General features: G+C 34.5%; 1 long non-coding RNA gene and 1 pseudogene across 2 annotated transcripts in view; one reads left to right on the plus strand and one right to left on the minus strand.

Moving 5' to 3' along the window:
* LOC115845798 (uncharacterized) overlaps window positions 1-24,364 on the plus strand; it is a 428,126-nt gene that overhangs the window by 362,622 nt on the left and 41,140 nt on the right. The window lies entirely within an intron of this gene.
* LOC115845796 (PEST proteolytic signal-containing nuclear protein pseudogene) lies at window positions 20,367-20,915 on the minus strand (annotated as a pseudogene).

A 24,364-nucleotide genomic window follows, 5' to 3' on the forward strand; every position in this document is an offset into this window, starting at 1 on the left:
ATGGGCAAAAGTGTTCAATAGACAATTCAACAAGAAGAGAAATAGGTGAAAATAAATACATGAAAAAGTATTATATATCATTAATCAAGTGTGGAAATAAAATTACAATTATAATGTAATATTGAAACACACCTCTTAGATTGGCTAAGATTTGAAAATCTAATACTAAACATTGATTAGAAAGTGTAGTAATTGGAACTGCCACGTATTGTTAGTGGGTATGTAAAATGGTATAACTGAAATATAGCTTGACCTCTTCTTAAAATGTTAAACATTTAGAAATTTCACTTCAATGCATTTACCCAAAGAAAATGAAAACATATGTTCATAAAATGACATACTAGAATGTTTATAACCACCCATAAAAGTCCCCAACTGGAGACAACCATGAGCAACTTGTGGTATAACTATGCAATGCTGTTCTTTTCATCAATTAAAAGAAACCAAGGACTAGTACACAGTGAACTGGATGAATCTCAAAATATGCTTAATAAAAGAAGCCAGACACAAAAGACTGCATTGTGTATAAGTCCATTTATACCAAGTTTCTAGAACAGGCAAAACTAATTATGGTGAAAGACATTTTTAAAGAGTGTCTTCCTGGAGATATTGAGAGGAGTGTCTGCGAAGGGCCACAGGGAATCTTCTGTGGTGATGGAACATTCTATATTTTAATAGAGCTAAGTGTTACAGTAGTGTATGCATTTGTCAAAACCCATCAATCTGTAACACTGAAAATAATGAGCATTTGTTTATTTCTAAATTATACCTCTAAAAGAAATTGTGAAAGAAAAAATCTTGCACTGGCCACCACTGTTTGTTCCCTGGTGCTTCTCTTCTGAATCTCATGTGACCACATTGAATCTGAAAACTCAAAATGTATCTACAACCTAATTGATAACAGAGTCTCAAAAATGCAATCACAGGCATCAAAGGGAAGGTAAATTATACCAACTAACTGACAACTCACACCAGTGTATCCATTAACTTCTATGGACTAGGCAGGTTCTCAAAATCAAATGCTTACACTGCTGATGTATTATGCTGAGAAAGTAGACAGCATGAGAGAAAGAACATAGGCTACATCTCAATAGGGTAGCAACTCAGACAGCTGCTGACATGCAAAGTTCAGGTCCAGAATAGCCAGATTCCTAGATTTTTCAATAAAAGCTAGAAATCTGGATATTTTTTAAGTGCAATCTCCAAGTTCAAAAGTGAGCTCAAATATTTTTCAGTCATTTTCAAATCAAATAAAGTCCATCTATAACAAACTTAGATAAATGGAGCATTGCATTATAAGCAGGAAAATATATGGGAGTCATCTAATTTTATGGGTCATCTGAACTTTTATGTTCTCCTGCTACTGCAGATCAAGAAATGTCTGTTGAAGTTACGTCTTGGAGTTCTCACCCAAGAACCCACCCTCCTTTCTAAATTTAAAGTTTTGGTAACAAGACACATTAATTTTAGAACTTGGCACTGCAAGTGTTGGGAACTGCATGATAATGCATAGAGAGTAATAGAGAACTAAAAGTTTAAATTTGGTTTTCTATCCACTTCCTATCTACTCCTCTGAAACATTTTGTAGCATTTGTTCTTGCTCTGACCATCTAGCTTCAACCTCTGTGTAATTCCTCCTTAACCATCATCATATCTGAGGTGAAACCCTAAGTACATGCAAATTGCCCACTTTGTTCCCTCAGGTTTCCATTATAGAGCAGGAATTTTAAAAATATAAACACAGCTCTATTCAGTTAGTTTCCACTCCCGACATCTACTTATTTTACAGATTATTATTTGAGAAGAGAGTCAAAGATAAGCTATAATTCTCTCCTTTATTTGTCCAGGTCTTATTAGTGGAGGGATCTCCTTCATGGTATTCAATTGGACTATTAAGCTCTATGAGGGCAGAGACCAAGCCTATCTTGTTCACTGCTGTATCTTCAGCACCTAGAATAGTATCTGACCCTTAATAGACTCTCAAAAATATTTGTGAAAAGTTTGAGTCAATGAAAGAATGAGGACACAGAAACTGAAATTGGGCAAATGCTCATTTAATATGGTCTAAACAAGAAGTAGCATTAAAAATTTAACTATTCCTAGGAGAGTAAAGGAATTTTCACCTCTCATATTCTCATTTGCTGAGGATCTACTAACTGCCAGACTCAGGGTTAGTTTCTTTAAAGTCATTGGCTCACAACAACATTAAACAAAGTAGGCGCTTTTACTCCCAATTTACAGATGAGGAATCTAATGTCCAGAAAAGTTACATAATAAGTTCAATTTCACATAGTTCATGGTGAGCCAGAATTCTAACCCTAGTCTGCCCAGCTCCAAAGCATATTGTGAGCTTAATGCCATCTTTATGTTAAAATAAACTCAATTTTCTTTAGATAAAGATGTCTTGGGGATGGGGCACATGTTTTCTCTAGTCATATATTCTGGCTGTATTTCATTTCCTTTATAAGGTTTAAACTCAGCTCTTTCACCAGGTTGTTCTTAATTCTGCCTTCCCTTTATAGAGTAACTGCCACCCCAGACTATCAGCTCAGTTTATCACCCAAGCAATAAACCTAAGAGACTTCATTAACTCATCCTTCTCACACACACCTCATCAACTCCTGTCGAATCTATCTCCCTAATTAATCTGAAAATTACTCCATCTCTATTGCAGTGTTTCTGATGTGGATCTTAATTCTGTCTTAAATTCTTTCAGGAAGCATTTTTTGGTCTCCATAAATATAGCATCTTTTTCCTTCAATTAATTCTCCACTCTGACACAGAGTGTCCAAAGATGTAGATTACCATGAAGGAAGGTGCTTTAAAACCTTCATAGATCTTTATTGCCAAAAGGATAATGCTAAACTCCTTAGCAAGGAATAAAATGTTCTTCACCAAGTATAGGGGGCCTTTGTTTATAGTGTCACTGCAGCCACTCCTCATTTTACATGGTATCTACTCTGGCAAGCCTGAAATTCTTGATTAAATGAATGTGCCAAACTCTTATATACATTCCTGCCTTTGCTGCTACATTTATCTACCTAGAATGTCCTCCTCTTCCCCACCTTGTACTTCTCTCCCTTGCCTTGTTAGTTAAATTCTTCTCAAATTTCAAAGCTCAGATGTAATACTGCTTCTCCTTTGCAGCTCTCTTTGATTTCAACAGTCCAGTCAGAATCATGTACACTACCTGTTTTCCCACAGACTGTTTGAGTAATTCCATTAGAGATCCTGCCACATGGCATTATGAACTCTGTAACCATTGTGAAAATCTCGAGGATGGAACTAGTATCTGGAACAGTGTCTGGCACAGAGGAGAAATTAGTCAATGTTAATATAATGAACTGAAGAGTTTCTGGGCTATGGAATAACATGAAACATGGTGTAAAATGTAATTTTCGGGAAGATTTTAAAAGGCTCTCATAAAAGTCCAAAATAAACACATGAAAAGATTTAATTTAACTTATCAATGAGGGTACACATGAGATATTAAAATTGATTAAAAGGGCATTTGAAGAGCAAGATATCTCTAGGCGATTTAATAATAGAATGTTAGGATTGCTGGGTTACATACAAAAATGGAATGATCTATTCCACTGGACAGATATGATTTGCTTCCTACTGAGTAAAATTCTACAAGTTTACATATAAATTCACTAGGTCTGAGAACATTAATCAACAGACTTAACAGTGGAATGGTTTTTACTTTCACTAAAGACTACCTATTATAAGATATTTTGGCACTAGATGGAAGTTATAACAGAAAAGTTAGATTCTGTGATTCTGATCTCTGTGAAATCTCACTAGCACATTTTTAGGCGATTCTCAAAAAATTGGAAAACTTCCTCACTTTTGGCTACTTTCTCCTACCTTTCATTTAAATGCCATTAAATCTTCTAGTTAATAACTATTCACTATTTATCTACAGGATATAGAATACTATACTAATCTTTCATAGTAGCACATTTAAAAAATAAATTAAATGACACTACAATTGCTAAGTGTCTAAGTAGGCCATCATATTGGGCCAACTATGGCCCAGGTTGGTACAAACCATTTTTTTTCTGGCTTATCACAACCATAAGAGTACAGCCAGGCCACAGGTCAGACCCAGTTCAAAAATATGGAATTTGGGGGCGGGGACCAAGCCATGGAATGGATATCCACTGTATATCATGTCCAGGGTGAATTTGTGCAGAAAGACTATGGCATCTTCAGGTTAATAACTTTAACAAGTCCCTTGATCCTACAACCAAATGGACATACACCTCAAGGCCATCCAGTGAGCAAATCTTTCTGACCTGCTCCACATCAGAGATAGAAAAATTTGGTGAGAAAGGAAAGAAAAATGATAAGAAACTAATGTTTTCATTCTAAGCATTCAATCATCTAAGTCCAACAATAAATTAGTGACAAAAAATATTAATCTCCAATTTGAACACCAATGAATTGAAGCACCTAAGGACTTTTCATATCATAGAAGAAACCTGTATACTTTGCAATATTTCAAGAGCTCGAATGCCTCTTTTACTCACTGACATTAAAATTACTTCTGGACTATGAACATTAACCAAAAATCAGCAAATAAATCAAGGAACAAATGAGAAGATAACAAGTTTAGCTATTCTTCGATATAATAAAATCAAATACTTAATTATCTGATTTAATAGAGAAGATCAATTACCAAATAAAGATTTGCGTCACACAATTGTGCTTTGCCAAAGAGTTTACTACAGGCTACCTTTATCGTTTTTGCTCTTGTTAAGCAGCTTTACTGAGGCTTAGTTACATAAAATAAGTTTGATAAATTTAATTATATAATTCTATAACAGATTCAATTATGTACCTACCATCACTGTCCTGACTTCAGTTACTAAAAAGTTCCCTCATGCTCCTTTGCAGTCATTTTCTGCCCCCTCTCCCTGACTTCTGGCAATAATGTACCAGTTTCTGCCTCCAAAACTTTTTTTTTCAGAATCATACAGTATATAACATTTTGTGTTCTCTCACTTAGCATAATATCTCTGGCCTACAAAGTTTCTGATGGGAAATTTGCAATCATTTTTGTTGTTCTGTATGAAATACTTTTTCCTCAAGCACTTTTAATATTTTCTCTTTATCACCGGTATTCATCAATTTGTTTATGACTTGAGATGATTTTCGTTGTATTTGTTTGCACGTGGTCTGTTGACCCTCTTGGATCTATGGGTTTACAGTTCTCATCAAATCTGAAAATCTTTTCAGCTATTATTTCTTCAAATATTTTTCCTCTTCCTCTTCTTCTAGGACTCCAGTTACATGAAAGCTTGACTGCTTAACACTATCCTTCTTAATATTATCCCACAGGTCACCCATGGTCTTTTAATTTATTTTTTCTGTCTTTTCTCTCTGTACCGGATTTTGGATAGTTTCTGTTACTATGCCTTCCAGTTCACTGATCCTTTTTTCTGTGATGTCTAATCTCATGTTTATTTTATCAGGGTTTAATTTTTTTTTCTTTCAGTTAAATCTAGACATTCTATTTCAGTCTTTTTGTTGTCTTTATGTTTTCTCCTCATCAACACAAACTTTTCCTCTATCTTCTTGAACATAGGGAGCATATTTTAAAAAGCTGTTTTTAATTAATGTCTTTGTCTATTAATGCCACAACCCATGTCACTTCTGGGTCTGTTTCTACTGATCAGTTATCCTCCTTGTCATGAGTTAAATATCCCTGCTTATTTGAATGTTGGGCAATTTTTATTAGATGCCTGACATTGTGAATTTTATGTGGTTATGTGCTGGATTTTAATATATTTCTTTAAATAGTGTTAGACTTTGCTCTGTCATGTGTTAAATTGAAATTGGTTGGATCCTTCTGTGGCTTGCTTTATTAGGACAGATTCTGACTAGCCTTTCAGTAGCTAATACAGCCATAATATTAAGGTAGCATATTTCTGAGGACTGTACCTGATGTCAAGTGTACACTGGAGTCTTTCTACTCTGGCTCGTGAGAATGCACACACATTCCACCCCTGAATGAGCTCCAGGAATTGCTTAGCCTATTGCTTTCTGCTGCTTCTTTCTCCAGATTGGAGTCATATGACTCCAGGGGACCCCTGCAGGTCTCCAGAAGATTCTCTCTATGCAGCCCCTTCCTCTCATGTACTCTGCCTCAGTCATTGTGGCTTCCCTTTTCAACTTACATCTGTCTCTTCAATTTATTGCTCTTACAAGGCTCTGCTCATGTTCTCCTTTCCATTTTGTGGCCTGAAAATTGCCTTCATGCCTTAAGCCAAAGTGAGCATAAACCTCACCTAGTTTTGTTTCATTTCACTCAAGGATCATGGTCCTGCACTTCCCATTGTTCAATGTCTGAAAACCAATGCTTTATGTATGTCTTCCCAATTTTCTATGTGTATAAGGTGGGACTATAAATATGGTCCCTGTGCTCCAAATGGCCAAAAAACATTTAAAAAATAAAATTTTACAGACAGAAATTTGAGTTATTTGTAAGCTTTCAACTTTTTTCCCAGATGTTTCTACGCATAAACACCATTACTATGGTCAACTTAATCTAGGGAGATCAAGTTGCCAGTACCTGGGAGAAAAGGGAACTGAGAGTTACTAATCAAGGGGCATAAAGTTTCAGTTAGGAAGGGTGAATAAGCTGTTGAGATCTGCTGTACGACAGTGTACCTATAGTCAACAAGACTATCGTACACTTAAAAATTTGTTAAGAGAATAAATCTAATGTTAAATGTTCCTATGACAACAAAATACTTTTTTAAACAGTAAATTAAAGAGATTGAGTCATCACACTGCTTTTCTTTTAAATCATCTATGCACCATTCCTTGCAGCCCCTGCTCTAACAGTTGCCCTCCTAATAAAACATCAGATTCCTAACATAGCATCTGACATGATTATTTCTGCCATCCTATTTGGTATTTTGTAAGGAGTTTCACTCTTTCCGTACATTGCCACCTTCCACTTTGTGAGTGTGAATCATAATTACCCCCTTGGCAACCTGTGAAACAGACAGTTATTACAAGTTTAATTTCAACTTACCTCCTGTGCCCTTTTCTTTTCCTTGACACACTGACAGTTTCACAAAAATAGTTTCTGTGAAAAGTTATTTCTACTTAGAATAAAAAGTATTCTTAGTTCTTAACTAAAATTTCAGTTAAGTGCTCTGATCTCTGCCCCAAAAAATTCTCTGAGATCTCTGATTTTATTCCTTAGTCATTTTCAAGTATATTTGCAGAGATGACATTAATATATGAATTTATGTTATCAATGGGTACTGTATTTCTTACTTCTTAGTTTATGTCACTAAGAACATAACATTTATTTTATTTTCTTCCAAATGACTTGGACCATATACATGTATGAATATAAGACTATTGCTATTTAAACCCACTCAGTTGATATCTTGATCCAATAGAGAAGCCAAAAGTCTGTGACCTTTATCCTTTCATACATATACTTCTAGGACTTATGACTAATATTTGCTTACTTTTAAAGGCAAGGATATGATTACAAAGAAATGATAGATGACTTACTGTCTCCTTGAAGACAAAGGCTATTTTATCCAACTCTCTGTATAGATTCAATGCCTGGAACACAGTTGGCCCTCAGTAAAAGTCTATGGAATTGCTTTTGTTAAATGATGCTTTAAATCAGGATTTCACAATACTGGCACTATTAATGTTTGGGCCTAGATAATGTATTGTTGTATGGAGCTGCCCTATCTGTGTGTTGTAGGATGCTGAGTAACATCAGTGGCCTGTATTTATTTGAAACCAGTGGCATAGTACCTTCATTCACTCCCAATCTTAACCAAAAATGTCTCCAGACATGTCTCTTGTGGGGGAAAAAATTGCTGCAGTTTGAGAACTGCTATTCTAAATACCTTGATTAAGTCATGCTCTTGTAACCTATTCACTTCAGAATGTTCTAATGTATAAGTTTTCAGTATTTAAAGTTAGTAAGACACATTTAACAAGTGAATTTGCAATCAATATGATGGCCTTTATAGAATCATATATATATATATATATATATATATATTCATGTAGGCGACTTTTACAACTATTTTTTTAAAGAGCGTTTAGGAGAAAGAGAGACAATGAGAGAGAGATCCATTAGCCTACTTCTCTATAACATAGGCAAAAACAAAACAATGCAAGAGAAAACAAAACAGGAATGCAGGAAAACAAACAAAATAATGAAGGAAAGAAACAAAACAAAGAAACAAAAAAATTACCTTCAGCTCAAAGAAGTTAAGTGGTTTGCTAACAGCTATTCAGGTTTTTAGTCATCAAAAAAGGTTTAGAATACAGGCTTGCTGATTTGCAGTCTGGTACTATTCCTATCACTGCATTGCTTGCATACTCTCTGTCCTGTATAATTTGTAACAACAATAATAACAGCAATAAAGGCTAATGTTTATCAAGCTCTTACTATCTTCCAGGCAGTTTGTTACATAATTTAAACATATTTTCTCATTTAATCTCGACAGCAACTGTAGGAGATAGGTGAAATTATCACCTGCATTTTATAAATTAATAGATTAAATAAATGGTCGGTCCAATGTTAACAACCAGGTAAATGTTATTTAATTTACATTTAGAGGTCTTTAGAGGTACCCCTTACACCTGTATTTGTAGTATAATCACTGTCATACTTTTCCTAGTACATTTATTTATATCCTAATCAACTTTAGCCTGAAATATACATGTCCATCATCAGAACAAACCTTATTTCTTTTCAGAAAATTCTGCCTTCACCAGTAAATAACACAGTGTTGTGCGTATTGATTCTTTTCAGGCCCTCCCAAATGTGAAGAACAGAGAATGGAAATTAATGGAAACTATCTCTGCTAAATGATTTTTAATGAACCCATTGATCCGTATTCCCAGACACAGAGATTCACTTCAGTGTCACACAAGGTCTTTGTGATTCTAGCAGACAGCCATGACCTGTTTCAAAAAGTACTGATTCACATTTTATTTTACTTGACTCTAAAACACAAATAAGTTCTGCAAAAGTCATAATAAGTACAGCTAATATCCAGTAATGCTGGATTCATTTTGTGTGTTTTTTGTGTTTTTTTTTTAATTTTTTTATTTTTTGGCCTCACCGTGTGGCATGTGGGATCTTACTTCCCTGATCAGGGATCCAACCTGCGCCCCCTGCAGTGGAATCACGGAGTCTTTACCACTGGACCACCTTGGAAGTCCCTGGATTCATTTTCTTTGGAATGTCATTTCACATTCATTTGAAAGTCAAAGAAAACAGGCCATAGAAGCATCAGATTAGGAAGGATGCAATAACTCTTCTGTGTTAGTGGGGGTCATGATGCTGAATCATAGCTGCCATGCTGAAGGTGGTTCACAAGGCATCTCCTCTGAATATTAAGAAACATGGTCTTGTGGCCTAGACCTAAAAATTAGAAAAAGATAATCCCTGGTGTTGGTATTGACTCCCTTCCCTTAATAAAAGCTGTTTATCATTTTCTACATGATAATCTCATGAATAATTCATTTACACACTACCCTTTCATATATCAAGCCATGGTCACGTTTGTTGCCTTTGTAATTTGTATTTTCACTGATGCCAAAAGAGCAAGCTAAAATGTTTGCCATACGCAATGTTTTTGAATTTCACATAAAATTTAATTTTCATGAATTACATTAAAAATGCTATTATGGCATTAGTAACGGCCCACAGTAGAGTATAACTAGGAAGCGAGCTGGAAAAAATTAGGCAGAAGAAACCATAGACTCATAGCAAGTGTATAGACCTTGGAAGTCAGTCTCCTCGATGGTACCAGAATCCCCTACATAATTCCTGTTTTAATATTTCCAGCTGCCTGAAAGCTTCCAGTTCATTTACTTGTTGAAAGACCCTAATTGTTAGAGAAATCTTTCTTTAAGAAGTTTTTATCTTAAACAAGACACAAATTCCATGTGCCTGTTTCCAGAGGATAGATTGCACCTGGGCAACTAAGAAGAGGAACAGGAACGTCTGCAAATTCCTACTTAATGCCCTTTTGTTTACAAATCTTATATTTGCACTACTTTTATGTTCCTGTATAAGGATAGGAAGGAACTTACATTTCAATGACACAAACAGACTAAACCTTAGAGCCCCTTGCAACTCTTGGATTGTATGAAACTGAATTTTGCCATCTATTTTCTTCCAAAACATAAGAATATTTTCATGAATAGAACTGTAGCTATTCACTAAAGATAAAGAAACTGAATTATAAAGAGATTGTGTCAATTTATTACACATAGTAATTGTGGAGTCAAGAAGTTAACTCCAAGTGAGGCAAGAAAGAGACCATGCTCAAGGCTGGGAAGGAAAACTACCCTCATTTCCTTTTTTTTTTTTTTTCCTCTTTTCTTTTTCCTTTCCTTGAAATTCTTGCAGAAATGCCACCCAAAGAAAAGTGCCTGCCCCTTTGTATAGAATCTCATTGTAAAAAGTTGGCACACCCTATCCAAATGCAATGACAAGCATTGTAATGACTTCCAACTGCTATAATGTAGTAAAAGGAAAAAAGAAAAGAAAACTCTAGTTTTTCTCTTCATGTTTCTCTTGTTACAAGAGACTCTTAACTTCTGTGCACATTTTGAATGGCAAATACATGCTGGAAGCTTTCAAGATTTCTCGTCATTCTCTCAGTGCTAAATAAGGCACAGATTTCTATTCTGCAAAGGTACAGTTTGATGTCTCTTTATTTAGAAACCAGGACAGCATTAAGACCAACATTTACTTCCTTGATATTAATGACAACTGCATGAAATTGTTTGTGCAAAAATTAAACTTACTCTCTCCTGCTGCTATTGCTTATATGACAAAACAGTGTTAGTTTAATAGAGTGAGATATGTTCTTTTTAAAAATTTTTATTGAAATATAGTTGATTTCCAATGTTGTGTTAGTTTCGGGTGTACAGCAAACTGATTCAGTTCTGTTCTTAACAAAAAGAACATCTCAGAAAACTGAATAATAAATATTTCTGTCTAATAAAACTATACTGATACCTAAAGGGCCTCCCATCTCTTACCACCCTGGAGATGATTAGATACTTGGCATTTGGGGTTCCCATTACCCAAAGAGGGTAATTGGAAAAACTGGATTTTTTATTATTGGAAAATACATCAAATATAAAGATAATAAAGCATTTTAACATGTCCAAACTATGAAAGTCAACTCTGGTAAGTGCATTTCTTAATCCAAATTCTTAAATGTTTTTCATCTGTAATGTGTTTGATATGGTGGATTACAATGATTTATTTTTTAATGTTCAACAAGCCTTGCATAACTGGAATAAATACCACTTGATTATGAAGTATGTTTCTTTTTATACATTGTTGGATTCAAAATACTAATTTTTTTGAGGATTAGTGTATCTTTGGTCATGAGAGATATAGATTTGCAATTTTACTTTCTTTTAATAGTTTTTTGGTTCGTTTTGCTGTTAAGGAATGCTGGCCTCATAGAATGATTTAGGAAATAGTCCCTCTGCTCCTATTTCACTGAGAGATTGTGGAGAATTGGTAGCATTGTTTCCTTAAATGTTTGGTAAAACTCCTCATTGAAATCATCTGGACCTGGTGCTTTCTGTTTTGTTCTGGACCTGGTGCTTTCTGTTTTGTAAGATTATTAATTATTGGTTAAATTTCTTTAATAGATATATGCATATTCAAATCATCAATTCCTCTTTGTGTGAGGTTTTTTTAAGTCTGTGTCTTTCAAGGAGTCGGTCTTTTGCATCTAATTTATAAAATATGTGTGCATAGAGTTGAAATATCTTTATTATCTTTTTAATGCCCATGAGATAAATAATGATAAACACTTTTCAAATTTCAATAGTATTGCCTGTAGCTTGACCTCTGGTAATGGGCTTTATGTTCTGGATTTTAATATCCTTGAGCCGGGCAAGTACACAAGTCTTTTTAAAAGAAACAGTTTACTTGCACAAAAATGATCAGTTTTAAAAGATGGTAAATGCTCTTAAGTGTTTTTTTTTTTTTTGTGTGTGGAAGTTATACAAATGGTGAGAATTTGAATTGTTCCCTCTTATTGTAGTATTAAAATTGTCTACTTAATTTTGCAAGTTATGTTCCTGCCCTGATTTTATATACTTGGATCTATCAATGAACATTATGATACTTTTAAAAAATATGTAATCTGTGTCTTCTCTCTCTCTTTAAATTTTTGTTTAGCCATATTAGAGGCTAATTAATTTTACTTATCTTTTCAGAGATGCAGCTATTGGTTTGGTTGATTTTCTCTATTTTTCTGTTTTCAATTTCATTGATTTCTGCTCTAATTTATATTATTTTTTTCTTATGCTAACTTTATGCTTAAATTGCTCTTCTTTCTCTGGTTTTCGAAGGGAAATAGATTGTTAGTCTTAGATTATTGATTTTATGTTTTCACCTCTTCCAATAAATGTATTTAAAACTGTAAATTTCCCTCTGAACATGACTTTACTGCATCCCACAAGTTTTGATAAATTGTATTTTTATTTTTAAAGTTTAAAAACTTTTTTTAATCTCTTGAGACTTCTCTATTGCTACATGGGTTATTTAGAAGTGTTATGTTTGAACTCCCAACACTTGGGTATTTTCCAGCTCTTCTTTTATTGTTGATTTTTAGTTTAATTTCATTATAGTCTAAAACATATTCTGAATGATTCCTAGTTTTCAATCTGTTATTGTATATTTTAAGGCCAAAAATGTGTTCTGTCTTTGCCAATGTTCCATGTAAATTTGAGAGCAATATTATTACTCTTGTTGTTAAATGGATTATTATATAACTGTCAATTAGATCAAATTGATTGATAGTGCTATTAAGGTCAACTCTAACCTTACTGATTTTCAGACTGCTTGGTGTATTAGTTATGAAAGAGTGTTGAAGTATCCAAATATAGTAGTGGACTTATCTATTTTTTCTTTCAGTTCTAACAGTTTCTGCCTCATGCATTTTGATGTTCTATTGTTAGTTGTATACATGTTAAGGACAGTTACATCTTGACCCTTTTATCACTGTGCAGCGTCTTCTTCATTTTCGATAATTTTCCTGTTGTAAAGTCTGATTGTCTGAAATTAATATAGCTATTCCTTCTTTCTTTTGAGTACTGTTAACATAGTATACTTTTCTCCATTTAGTACTTTTAAGCTACCCTATCTATATATTTAAGTTGGATTTCTTGTATACAACACATAATTAGGTCTTATTTTTTGTTTTGCTCTAACAATTTCTATCTTTTAACTGATGTTTAGATCATTCACATTTTAGGTGATTATTGGTATAATTGAATTAATATCTACTTTGTAACATTTTTTTATTCATGGCACATTATTTTTCCTTTCTCTGTTTCTGCCTTCTCTGCTTTCAAATGAACGTTTTATATGATTCCCATTTTTTCTGTGATCATGTCAATTATACTTCTTTGGAATTTTGTTTAGTGTTTGCCATAAAGTTGGCAATATACATTTATAACTAATCTCAGTTCACATTAAATGATACTATATTACTTTGCTTGCAGTGTACATACCTTATAACAGAGTATTTCCTATTCCTCTCTCCTTTCTCTTATATCATTGATATCATTTATTTCACTTATCCATAGGCTACAATCATCCAATATATTGTTACTGTTATTACTTTAAACAGTTATCTTTTATATCAATTACAAAATATAAAAGATGATACTTTACTTTTATTTATTCCTTCTCTGATGTTCTCCCTTTCTTTATAGAGATCTAATTTTCTGACTTATAACATTTTACTTCTTTCTGAAGAACTTCTTTTAACATTTCTTGCAGGGCAGGTTTCCTGACAGTGAATCCTCTCAGTTGTTCATCTAAGAACATTTTTATTTCCCTGGCTTTTCTCCAGTTTTCGGAGTGTTCTTGTGTATGGGTTATGTAAAATTGCTCAGGATTTTTTTTTTTTATTTCAATGATTTATTTTTATTTCTAGAATTCCAAAAGAATTTACTTTAATTTCCCTTTTCCTCATTTCTTTCTCTTCTTTTTTTTTCTTTCTTGTTCTTTTTTCTTCATCTTTTTTATAGTGTCTTGTTCTTTCTTTATATTTGTCTGTTCATTTTTATTCCTTAAAACATTTTAAATTTATTTATTCCTTGGTATTTTTCTGCAGATTATTTCCTCTAGTTTTTGTGGTTGTTAACCTCATGATTATTGTGACAAGACCAGCTACTGTGGGCACACTGATAATTGGGGCTGGTTCCACCCCAGCTGGCTGCATGGCCCTGCCTTGTGAGATTGCTGCAGGTGCACTGGTGGGCAGGGCAGGCTCTTGGTGCAACTGGTTATGATGCCTGGCAGTGTGCAAGTGTTATGAGCCAGCTGGTGGGTAAGGCAGTCTCCCCAAATGACTGGTTATGTGGCCCAGCAGAGTGCTTCTGCTGCAGGCTTACTAGTGGGCAGGATAAGCCCCTGGTGCTAATAGGACAGAGGAAGGATTCCAAGATGGTGCTGTCCAGTGCCAGTATTATGGTGGTAGAACAAGATCCTAAAAATGGCTACCACCAGGGTCTCTGTCCCCATGGGGAGTTCTAGCTGACACTTGCCTCTCTGGGAATCTATCTGAGATCAGAATGTGACCCAGGAGCCTTTCAAACTACTGCCTCTGTGCTAGGACTCAGAGTATGTGAGATTTGGGGCACACTCTTAAAAAGCAGAGTCCCTATTTCTTATAGCTCTCTGGCTGTCTCTGAAGGTAAGGCCCAGTGGTTTACAAAGCCAGACATTCTGGTCCTTCCTGGTGCAGGACCCCCAGGCTTGGGAGCTCGGTATGGAGCTTGGATGTCTCACTCTTTGGGGAGAACCTCTGTGGTTGTGTGATCCCTCTCTTTAATGGGTCACAAACCTGGTGGTGTGAGTCATGACTAGAACATATCTCCACCCCTCCTATCATCTCACTGTGGCTCCTTCTCTATCTTTAGTTGTAGAAAATCTTTTATGTCTTCAGGTTGTTCTCATAGATAGTTGCTTTGCAAGTAGTTGTAATTTTGTTTTGCCTGTGGGAGGAGGTGAGCTCAGTCTTCCTACTCCACCATCTTGATCCTGCCCACTCCTGTTTCTAATTTATTTAAGTGAAGGATTATCTCTTTCTGGGGAGCTGCTCTATTCAGAGTCCCCAGTAAGGAATAAGTATTACCATTTAATTGGTGCTTTGATATGCTAATTAATGACTATTCTTTTATACTTTTAGAACAAAGACTCTATTCACTATGTTGTTAGCAGAGCTCCAGATAATGCCTGAATTCAAAAGTTACAAATGTATACTTCTTTTAAAATAATCCATACATTGTTCTTTTTTTTATTAATTCAGTTTAAACATTCCCATTAATCTGAATTAGTGAAATTTTGCCATGCACTATTGCTCTACTTACTCAGAGGTATGGCTTTGGGTAGCATATTAACCAGGAGAGAAGAAGTGTAATACTTATACAAATAGCTACCTACTACTTCTTTATATCGTACACTGAGTTTAGCACTTTAAATGTACTAACTATATAGCTTAATCCTCTTATGAACCCTATGACTCCACTTCTAACTTTACAAATCCTCTTATGAACCCTATGACTCCACTCCTCACTTTACAAAGACTCAGGTTAAGTGACGTGCCTAATGTCACTACCTTATAAAGGGCAGAGCTAGTATTCAAATGTAGCTGTGACTCCTGAGTGAAGATATTAAACATTGCATTCTGCTGATGTGAGACTTGAATGTGAAGAATAAGGGAAGATTTATAAGTGGATATCACTCCTTCCAGGCTCAGTAAACATGAGTATATGAAAAATATCTGGCATTTAATCAGTGTCTAGTAAATATGGGTAGGAGGGAGGAATTGAAAATGGGTGCCATGAAGAAAGTCTTAGAAGTAATGAATATGTTCATTATCCTGAACCTGGTGATGGCTTCACATGTTGAACTAATCAAATTGTACACTTTAAATACGTGCAGTTTGTTGTATGTAATTTCTACTTCCATAAAGCTGTTTTCTTAAAACTGTTTTTTCCAAAGAGATGAACATCCCCATTATAAGATTCTTCATAATGAAATAATCTGAAGAATACATGGTCCTGACAATGTTAAACTTTACCTGAGCCTTGTGCTCCCAGAAAACAGTGATAGTTATGAAATCCTCTCACCCTTTTGTCTTCCAAAATGCCTCTACCTTTTGTGTTCTGTGAAGCAGCCAACCTCAAAGGGCCACCCCGTCTTGCATGTTCCAAGAAAATATCATCCCCTCCATTCCTCAGGACTCCCATAAGCCTCATGGATGAATTCCTTGTTTACCTGCCTCTATAAATCCTTCCTTCCCTTTTCTTTGAGGTGTTCCTCATTAATGAGCATTCTCCACATTGCAATAGCCTGAATAACATCATCTTAATTGTCTAGTGCATTTTGTCTTTCTCAGTGTCCAGATAAGTTCACAGTGGCTTAAATACACCATATGTAATTCTGATATAATACTGTGACTGGGTGGAGGCAGATACTGACTTAGCTTCAGGACAGAGTAGTATCAGGGCTCTGGGCAATTGTTAATTGTTTATATGTCCCTCTGAGCTCCTTCTCTCTGTATTTTCAGACATTGATAGAAATAATTTTTTAATTTATAGAGGTCAATGTCCTCTCGTCATTTTTCTTTTTATCATTCATCTTTTCTCAAAGCTCCTGTGCACTATGTTGAGAGGAGAAATGAGAACAGGAGTAGAAAATCCAGTCTGCCTAATGTTCTCTCTTTTATGTGGGTGAGTTTGAGGAAAAAGCTAAATGGCTGCGCATTAGTTGTGCTAGTTTTGTTGCACTCATGTCTGTAAGTCATTTAGTCCAACTACCAAAGAGACAGACTGAGATATGTTACTTTGTAGGAGGAGAACTAAAATAGCAAGTTTGAGATGGGAGTAATAACTGCTTGCTTGTAGCTTGGTCTATTAAGCTGAGCTGAGATCCTCTTGTACAAGAGACATCATTTCAGGTCAGAGTAGTCTCCAATGTCCTTTTAGGAGAAGAATACAATGTACCTCTTTTTTCAAAAAGTTATCTCTGGTCCTTCCTCTATGGCAAGAGTAAATTCCCTGGGACAGCCCATGTATAGTCTGTCATTAATTTGGTTTGAAACTTCTACTCACAAATAGGCTTAAAGACATTTTATTTACTGCCCTGAAACAAGAATATTAGTGTTATAAAATGTTACCTCTAATAAAACCACATCATTTTCTCTTAATAATTATAGCTTTGGGCACCAAAGACAACCAGCAGTAATTATTGCAACTCTCTTAGCTGTAAGCAGCAATTTCAGTTTTGTGCTGTGGTTGACCCTGATTTAGAATTGACATATAACTATGAACAAACCATGCTCAGCAGGGTGAATCCAAAATCAGAGACTTCTTCCTAAGACAACTTCTTCTAGTGAAGTACAGACTAATGTAAGAAATTATAGATGATTTACAGTCCCAACTGTAAACAATGAGAAGTGAAAGGTGAGAGTCACTGAAGTCCATCACTCCAAATCAATAATCTTTTTAATGTGCTCTTGGAATAAACAATCAAATCAGAAATAACTAAATGTATATATTAAAATAAGATGATTTGGCATGAGCACAAATACCATGAATACAGAATAGAAATGCTGAATATTTACAAACCATATAAGTTGTTTTTTAAAATAATGAGCAATTGTGTAAATAATTACAAAACTACTGCAGAGCTATATGACAATACTGGGTGCTGAGAATTTAAAAATTAAATTTAAAACCACAATAAATCGCCTTGCTTTCACATACTTTATAATTCCAAGGCAGTATAGAATCTGTAGAAAAAGAAAAACCTAATAATTTGGCCCGCTTTGAATATCACAAAGTATGACATCTACCAGTGATACATAAATAAATATTTTTTAATATCTAATTTTTATTATTTTATTTATTATTTTATCATTTTATTTTTAATAAATTAAAAAGAAATAGAAGAAAAATGTATTTTCATCTTGATATAAAACAAATAACAAGAGAGTAATAAAAAAAAAAAAACAATTACAGGGCTTCCCTGGTGGCGCAGTGGTTGAGAGTACGCCTGCCGATGCAGGGGACACGGATTCGTGCTCTGGTCCAGGAAGATCCCACATGCCACGAAGCGGCTAGGCCCATGAGCCATGGCTGCTGAGCCTGCGTGTCCAGAGCCTGTGCTCCGCAACGGGAGAGGCCACAACGGTGAGAGGCCCACGTACTGAAAAAGATAAAAGAAAAAGAAAAAAAAAAAGCAATTACAATGTCAAAAAAACCCAACAAATACAGGGTGGCTCTATTTTTGGTTCTAAAGTAACAGAACCTTAAATATGTCCCATATACCGGGACTTCCACAAAAACAAGCCCTGATTCTGGCTTTGCTGATGTCTACACAGATTTGATATGACCTTTGTGAATGTGATTCTCATGTGGTTGTCACTGTTTTCTATTATAAACAGATTAATTGGTGACATTAGCAACTTTTGAATTTTTTTCTTTAAATTATAATATATTCAACTGGGCCGACCAGTCTATCTGAAGGCTGACTCACATTCTTTACAAGTAAACTTTTAAGCATATTTTTAATGTTTGTTTTATTTTATTTTATTTTATTTAGAATTTGACAAATTTATTGGTATTTTAGTAAAGACATTCATCTCAGTCGTTTCTCCCATCTTGACCTTAAGTTAATATTTCATTTGAGTCAAGAAAAGAAAATGTAGAAGAGGGAAGTCTTTTCAACATAAACCCTAAAATAAACAAAAATGGAAAGTTTGCCTATGTTAAAGCAAGTTAAATTCATGTATCTTGATATAATTAAATCATGTAAGTAAGAACTAATAGTTCTATATGCATTTCCATTGTTTTACTTGGGGCTTACTCCAAACTCAAATGCAAGTGAACAAAGTATTAGGAATATATACAGGCTGCTTCTCTGGAATTATTACCTATTAAAAGAGTTAAGCGAGTAGGTACCACCAATCAGTCTGAAGCTGCCCCCAAACCTAACATTGTAGGAGTTTTCAAGGAAATCATTATACTATATGTTTCTTTTATGTGTGACTATGCTTTTAAAGATGTCTTTAACTGTCACGTTAAAAAAGAATTCATATACAAGACAAAAATACAAAATAAACACAATCCTACAACACATAGATTAACAAACTATATGTGGTCAAAGATTCCATAAAATATGTTTAAAGATGCATTTTCTTTCCTTTTATTTTCAGTATCTAAAATGTGCTTTTGAGAGTTCACTGGTTAATATGTATACAGTTAAAACAAACCATATTACTGTGCTAAATAAGAATTCCTATAATAAGTGCAAATCAAATTGGATTTCACAAGTTAGTAACATAAATACTTTTATAAAGTTACAGAAAGTGCATCTTTCTTATTTTCCATCCTCATACAGTGTTGCCTTTGTGTGTGTGTGTGTGTTTATACCCTTTAAAAAATAAGAACAGCCAAATATTTAACTATCATGTCCATTTAAATTTTTGGTGGTGGTTTGTTATTTAAAAAAAAACAGCTTCCTTATGATTTGCCTCCAGATCTGGTGGAAGTGCTTACAGGAACTAGCTAATAACAAAAATCAAGAGAAGCACATTCAAAATATTGGTTTACTCTGGCAGCAAATGGTTGTTCTTTGAAGAGTAATGAAGGTAGCCAAGACCCTCTCAAGTGAAGTGGGCTATTTTAAATACTCAACAGTTTACATAAAAATTTTAAATGTTGTTTTTAAAGAGCTAAGCATCTGTATCCACTGATAGCAATGCAATAATTAGCTTATGATGATTTGAAACAAAAAATGCCCATTGGGGGAAAAAAAAAGCTGTATTTTAATTTTATCTAATTTACTTTCTCAGTTAATAGTCCAGTAACATTTTTCTCCCAATACAATACTCCCTTCTCTATAAGGCTGTTCCTGGGAGCCAGACAGTTTAGGTTAATAAGGGAGTTAAGCTAGAGAGTAATTGCCTACAGTTTAAATAGACAACTTTTTGCTTCCCTCTTAATGTGTTAACAGTTGCATGTAGTAAAATATGCAATTCTTAGAAAGGTACCATTCATTTCTGATTTTTTTATTATCTATAAGCTTTGGAAAGTAATCACATGAAACTACAAAATTAGTAAATGTCTTGAAATCTGTATATAAAACATAAATTACCTCTAATTTCAAATTCTCATTTATTAGTGTACCACTCAATCTTTAAAAAAAAGAAAAGAAAAGAAAAAACGGTGGCTTCAAAAATAGTCTTATACCATTCTTTAAAAAAGAGGAAGCTGTTCCTTTTAACTTTACACCCACTCCACACCCCAGTTTCAAAACACATCATTTAATTGTCTTGGTCATGAACATTTCCAAGATGAGATTTTATATTTCATTTCCATAGCTTCTGGTTATCAGAAAACCCATGTTTTCCTTTATTGAAGGAATTTGGTCCTGCTGATGTTGGTGTATCCCTTCCAGTGGTCTTCATCCTCATCTTTGCTTCTGGAGGCATTTACTCTGGTTCACTATCCTCATCTTCCTTAAAAGCTGCTACTGCTGAAAGCGTTTTTGGAGCAAGAGTTGGAACGGTTTCTTTAGGCTTACTTGAGACAAGTTTGATGGATATGGCTGAGGCTTTCTTTGTTGTCTGACTACCTGTGGCAAATCCAAACTTGGAGATCTTTGAAGGCTTTGTTGGGAGGTCTGCAGCTTCTTCAGCTGATCGCTTCTCAGCGCTGCGACTGGAATTTCCCCCTCCATTACTGGAAGAAACAGTCTTAGTTTTCACGGGTTTTTCTGCTCCTTCTTCAGGTCCTCCGGCGGCTCCAGTCTGCTGCAGCTTCTCAGGCTTCTCCTCTCCAGCCTTCCCGTCCACCATTTTCCCCCTGCGGCTTCCAAATTTTTAGCGTTTTAATAGAAATTTTACGAAGCTAAATGTTTCTGTCTCTAATATGATCTTTGATACTTCAATGAGCAAAAGCATCTTCCTCTTTCATCTTGGCCATTCTCCTTCTCCAAACGTTCCTCGTGTCTTATATAGAGAATAATGCAGTGGTTATGTGACCAAGCTATCAAGCCAGACTACCTGATTTTGAATCTTACCTCCAAAACAATAACGGGTACTGACCCAAACTATTAATAATAATGATAACTTTTATTTAAAACTTACTGTTTTATTTAATTCTTACAACTCTATGAGATTAGTACTCTCATTACTCCCATCTATACATGGAAATGGAATTCCCATCTGCAAATGAGGCCCAAAATAGCTAAGTAGATGGCCTGAAATCACTCAACTAACAAGTAGCCAACTAAGGATTTGACTCAGAGTTATTGGATTTCAAACCTATTCCCTTAGCCAGCCTTTTTGTATGAATAAAGGAGAAGTGAATCTCATAAATCTGCCTGAATGACAAGACAATGTATATGTTGTCCCAAGTGCATGCAGAGAGCAGTAGTTGTGTACAATCAAATTTGTACTCAAACCTCTGACTGAGGAGGCCAGTGCTGGGGGGTGAGTAATCTGCAGGAGTGATTGGAGAAAAGGGGAGAAATAACCTCCTTTCTTCCTCCCCACCATACTTTCAAACTACATTTCACTGAAAATTAGGAACAGATAGACAGTGCTGTGTTTGTGGGCACTATTTGATCCCCTGAGTTACTACTAGCCTGATCTTTGCCCTGAAGTCTCTGAAGTCTGTTCACACTTAAAGGACACACATACATAAAGAACTGTGGCATAATCTGAATTTTTTTCATTCCATGTCAAGATTAGGTTCAGGACACTACCTGGTAGATTCAACAGTAACCACCTCAGGTGAACAAGCCTTTTGTGATTTCCTTTTACTTTTAAATGGACAATTTTTTTTTTTTTAAGTTAGATTCCTAGTGTTTGAGGTAGTGCCTGCTGTTTCAATCCCAAATATGAGAGAGTTGGTTTCTGGTTCAAAAGACAGAAAAGTCCAATTCTGAACTATAGAGACCACCACATGAGAGAACACAGGTCAGGCCCATAAGACCAGCAAGGTTTTCTATATGTCATACTCCCTAAGATCTTGTCCAGGTCCAGTAATTCTGATGTAATAATATCATTGACCTGATTTGTAAGGACATTTCTTTATTATTCCTTGCTCATAATAGGTTTGCCATAAAGTTTGCTATTTTGAATTGACTTTATCAAATTGCAATCATCAAGTAGATAATTGTTTCCAAGCTTAAGCAGAATGATTCGAAAATTTAACAAGAAACATAAATTTCAAAATTAGAAATGCCAATATTCATAGGAAGTTTGAGTTTAAGGAGACCAAGAAACCATTTAGTCCAATACCTACACACAAAATGGTCTCAGATCTATTGAACCTCTGTCTCTTAAATCTGAATTCTCACGATTTCTTTATGTAAATAATCTAACACATTTGAAAATTGTTATTATAGCACTATTTTCATGTACTCTCAAAAATACTTCAATCTTATTTGCAATGAAGATTTGCCCTTGTGGTAGAAAATGTATTTTAATACAGTAATAAGCAGCTGGGTATCCGGTCTAGCTTATTAATAAATAAGTTATTTCAATAAATCTTTGCCCACACTGTCTGATTTATCAACTTCTTTATTTTGCTAGCAGTACAGAACAGTGAAAACAAAGAAGAGAAAAGAAGGAACACAGTAAGCTTGTCATTTAGCCCTTCTAAAATATCTTTCCCATATGATGGCATTAGAAGAACAGGTTCTACAATGTAGAAAATAATGAAGTGATATAATAAAGATTCTAAATAGTTGGAGAAATTTTGCAAATAATTTTCCCTAAATGCAAAATATGGGAAAGGTTTATTAGTAAAAAGTGGGAAAGTCAGTGGTGAAATAGAGACGATAAGTGACATGGTTTAGCAAGCTACTTCACTTCTGGAATCCTGCAGAACTCAATTAAAATGCAACTGCAGTTATAAATGACATGCTTTACTAATGTGCTTCCAATAAATGATATTTCTAATGCACCTAGTATAATCATTGAAAGAGAAACCTTAAATTAGAAGGAATTGTTTTGTCTGTCAGTGTATCATTATTACCACCTCCCTTTGCCTGGGTAGAACATATATGGTATTACTTGTTAAGTGGGGAAGTCTTTGAAAATAAACATTTATAAAGTAGTTACTAGAACAATTATAGTAAATGACTCACTAGAAACCCTTACAGTACCAGCACCGTCATTCTTGAGAAATTGCTAAGAAAATTAATTTTATGTATATGCCAAGATATAATGAAATAGTTACATTATAATACAAAATAATCCATAATAATAAAAACTTATTACAAAATATTTGCCTCATCAGCTTCTGCCTTGACATAACAAGTTGTTTCTTATAAGCATTAAAATTACAAACGTACATCAGGCAAAATTAGATTATATTGATTTTTGTCAATAAATTCAGTATTGGAATCCTAATGTCTGCTCAGTTAGAAACAATTTTATATTGATTATTAACTCATTTGGAAAGGGAAACAAGGTTATAAAGGAATTGATCCAAATAGATGCTATTTTTTAAGAAAATTATCAGCTGATAATCACTGTGATGTATTGCAATTTATTATTAGAAAACTTTAATGATTGAAAACTTTTGTGTGGAAAAAATCACTTCCTACAGAATGAATCTCTCCCCCCTCCCCCGACTACCATCAAGAAAAAGTGGAAAGAGAAAATAAAAGCTGAAATTTATTGTTATACAATTTTCCTGCTAACACTTCGTAACAGTGAGAAAATTAGTTCTGTAAGAGCTTTGTTACATGGAGTTATCCACTGGTTACACACAAAAAATTTGCTGTCGATGAATGAATGAATGGGTATTAAGCTTCTCAGGCATATGTTGCTTATTGATTGGCATTCTACACTAAAGATATTTCCTTTTCCCATATTTGTTTACTTATTATTTTATTATATTTACAATGGACTTGTGTATTCCTATTTTATTCAGTGTTGTGTATTGTGATAATGTCATTATTTGTTTTGATGCTCTAATTATACTATATTTGGCCAATGTGAACCATTTCAAGATGGCATCTTTCTGATATGTCTCCATCATATTTTTAGTATGTTCTTAGTATCTACCACAAGATATTCCAAGTTCACCTTGTACTTGTAAAGTTTGAACATTTCTCCAAGGAGACCTGATTTCATTTGGTAGAGCGTGGTATTTGGAAACTAAGATCTCGGAACTAATTATGCTTCTTACTCAACTCTAAAATGAAAATGACAACACTTACTCTACCATACCCTTTCTAACCACTACAGCATCCTCCAACTTGTTTTCCTGCTTGCTTTCTCTCTTTCAC

This window comes from Globicephala melas, chromosome 16 (genome assembly GCF_963455315.2).
Source record: "Globicephala melas chromosome 16, mGloMel1.2, whole genome shotgun sequence".
NCBI classification, from domain to species: domain Eukaryota; kingdom Metazoa; phylum Chordata; class Mammalia; order Artiodactyla; family Delphinidae; genus Globicephala; species Globicephala melas.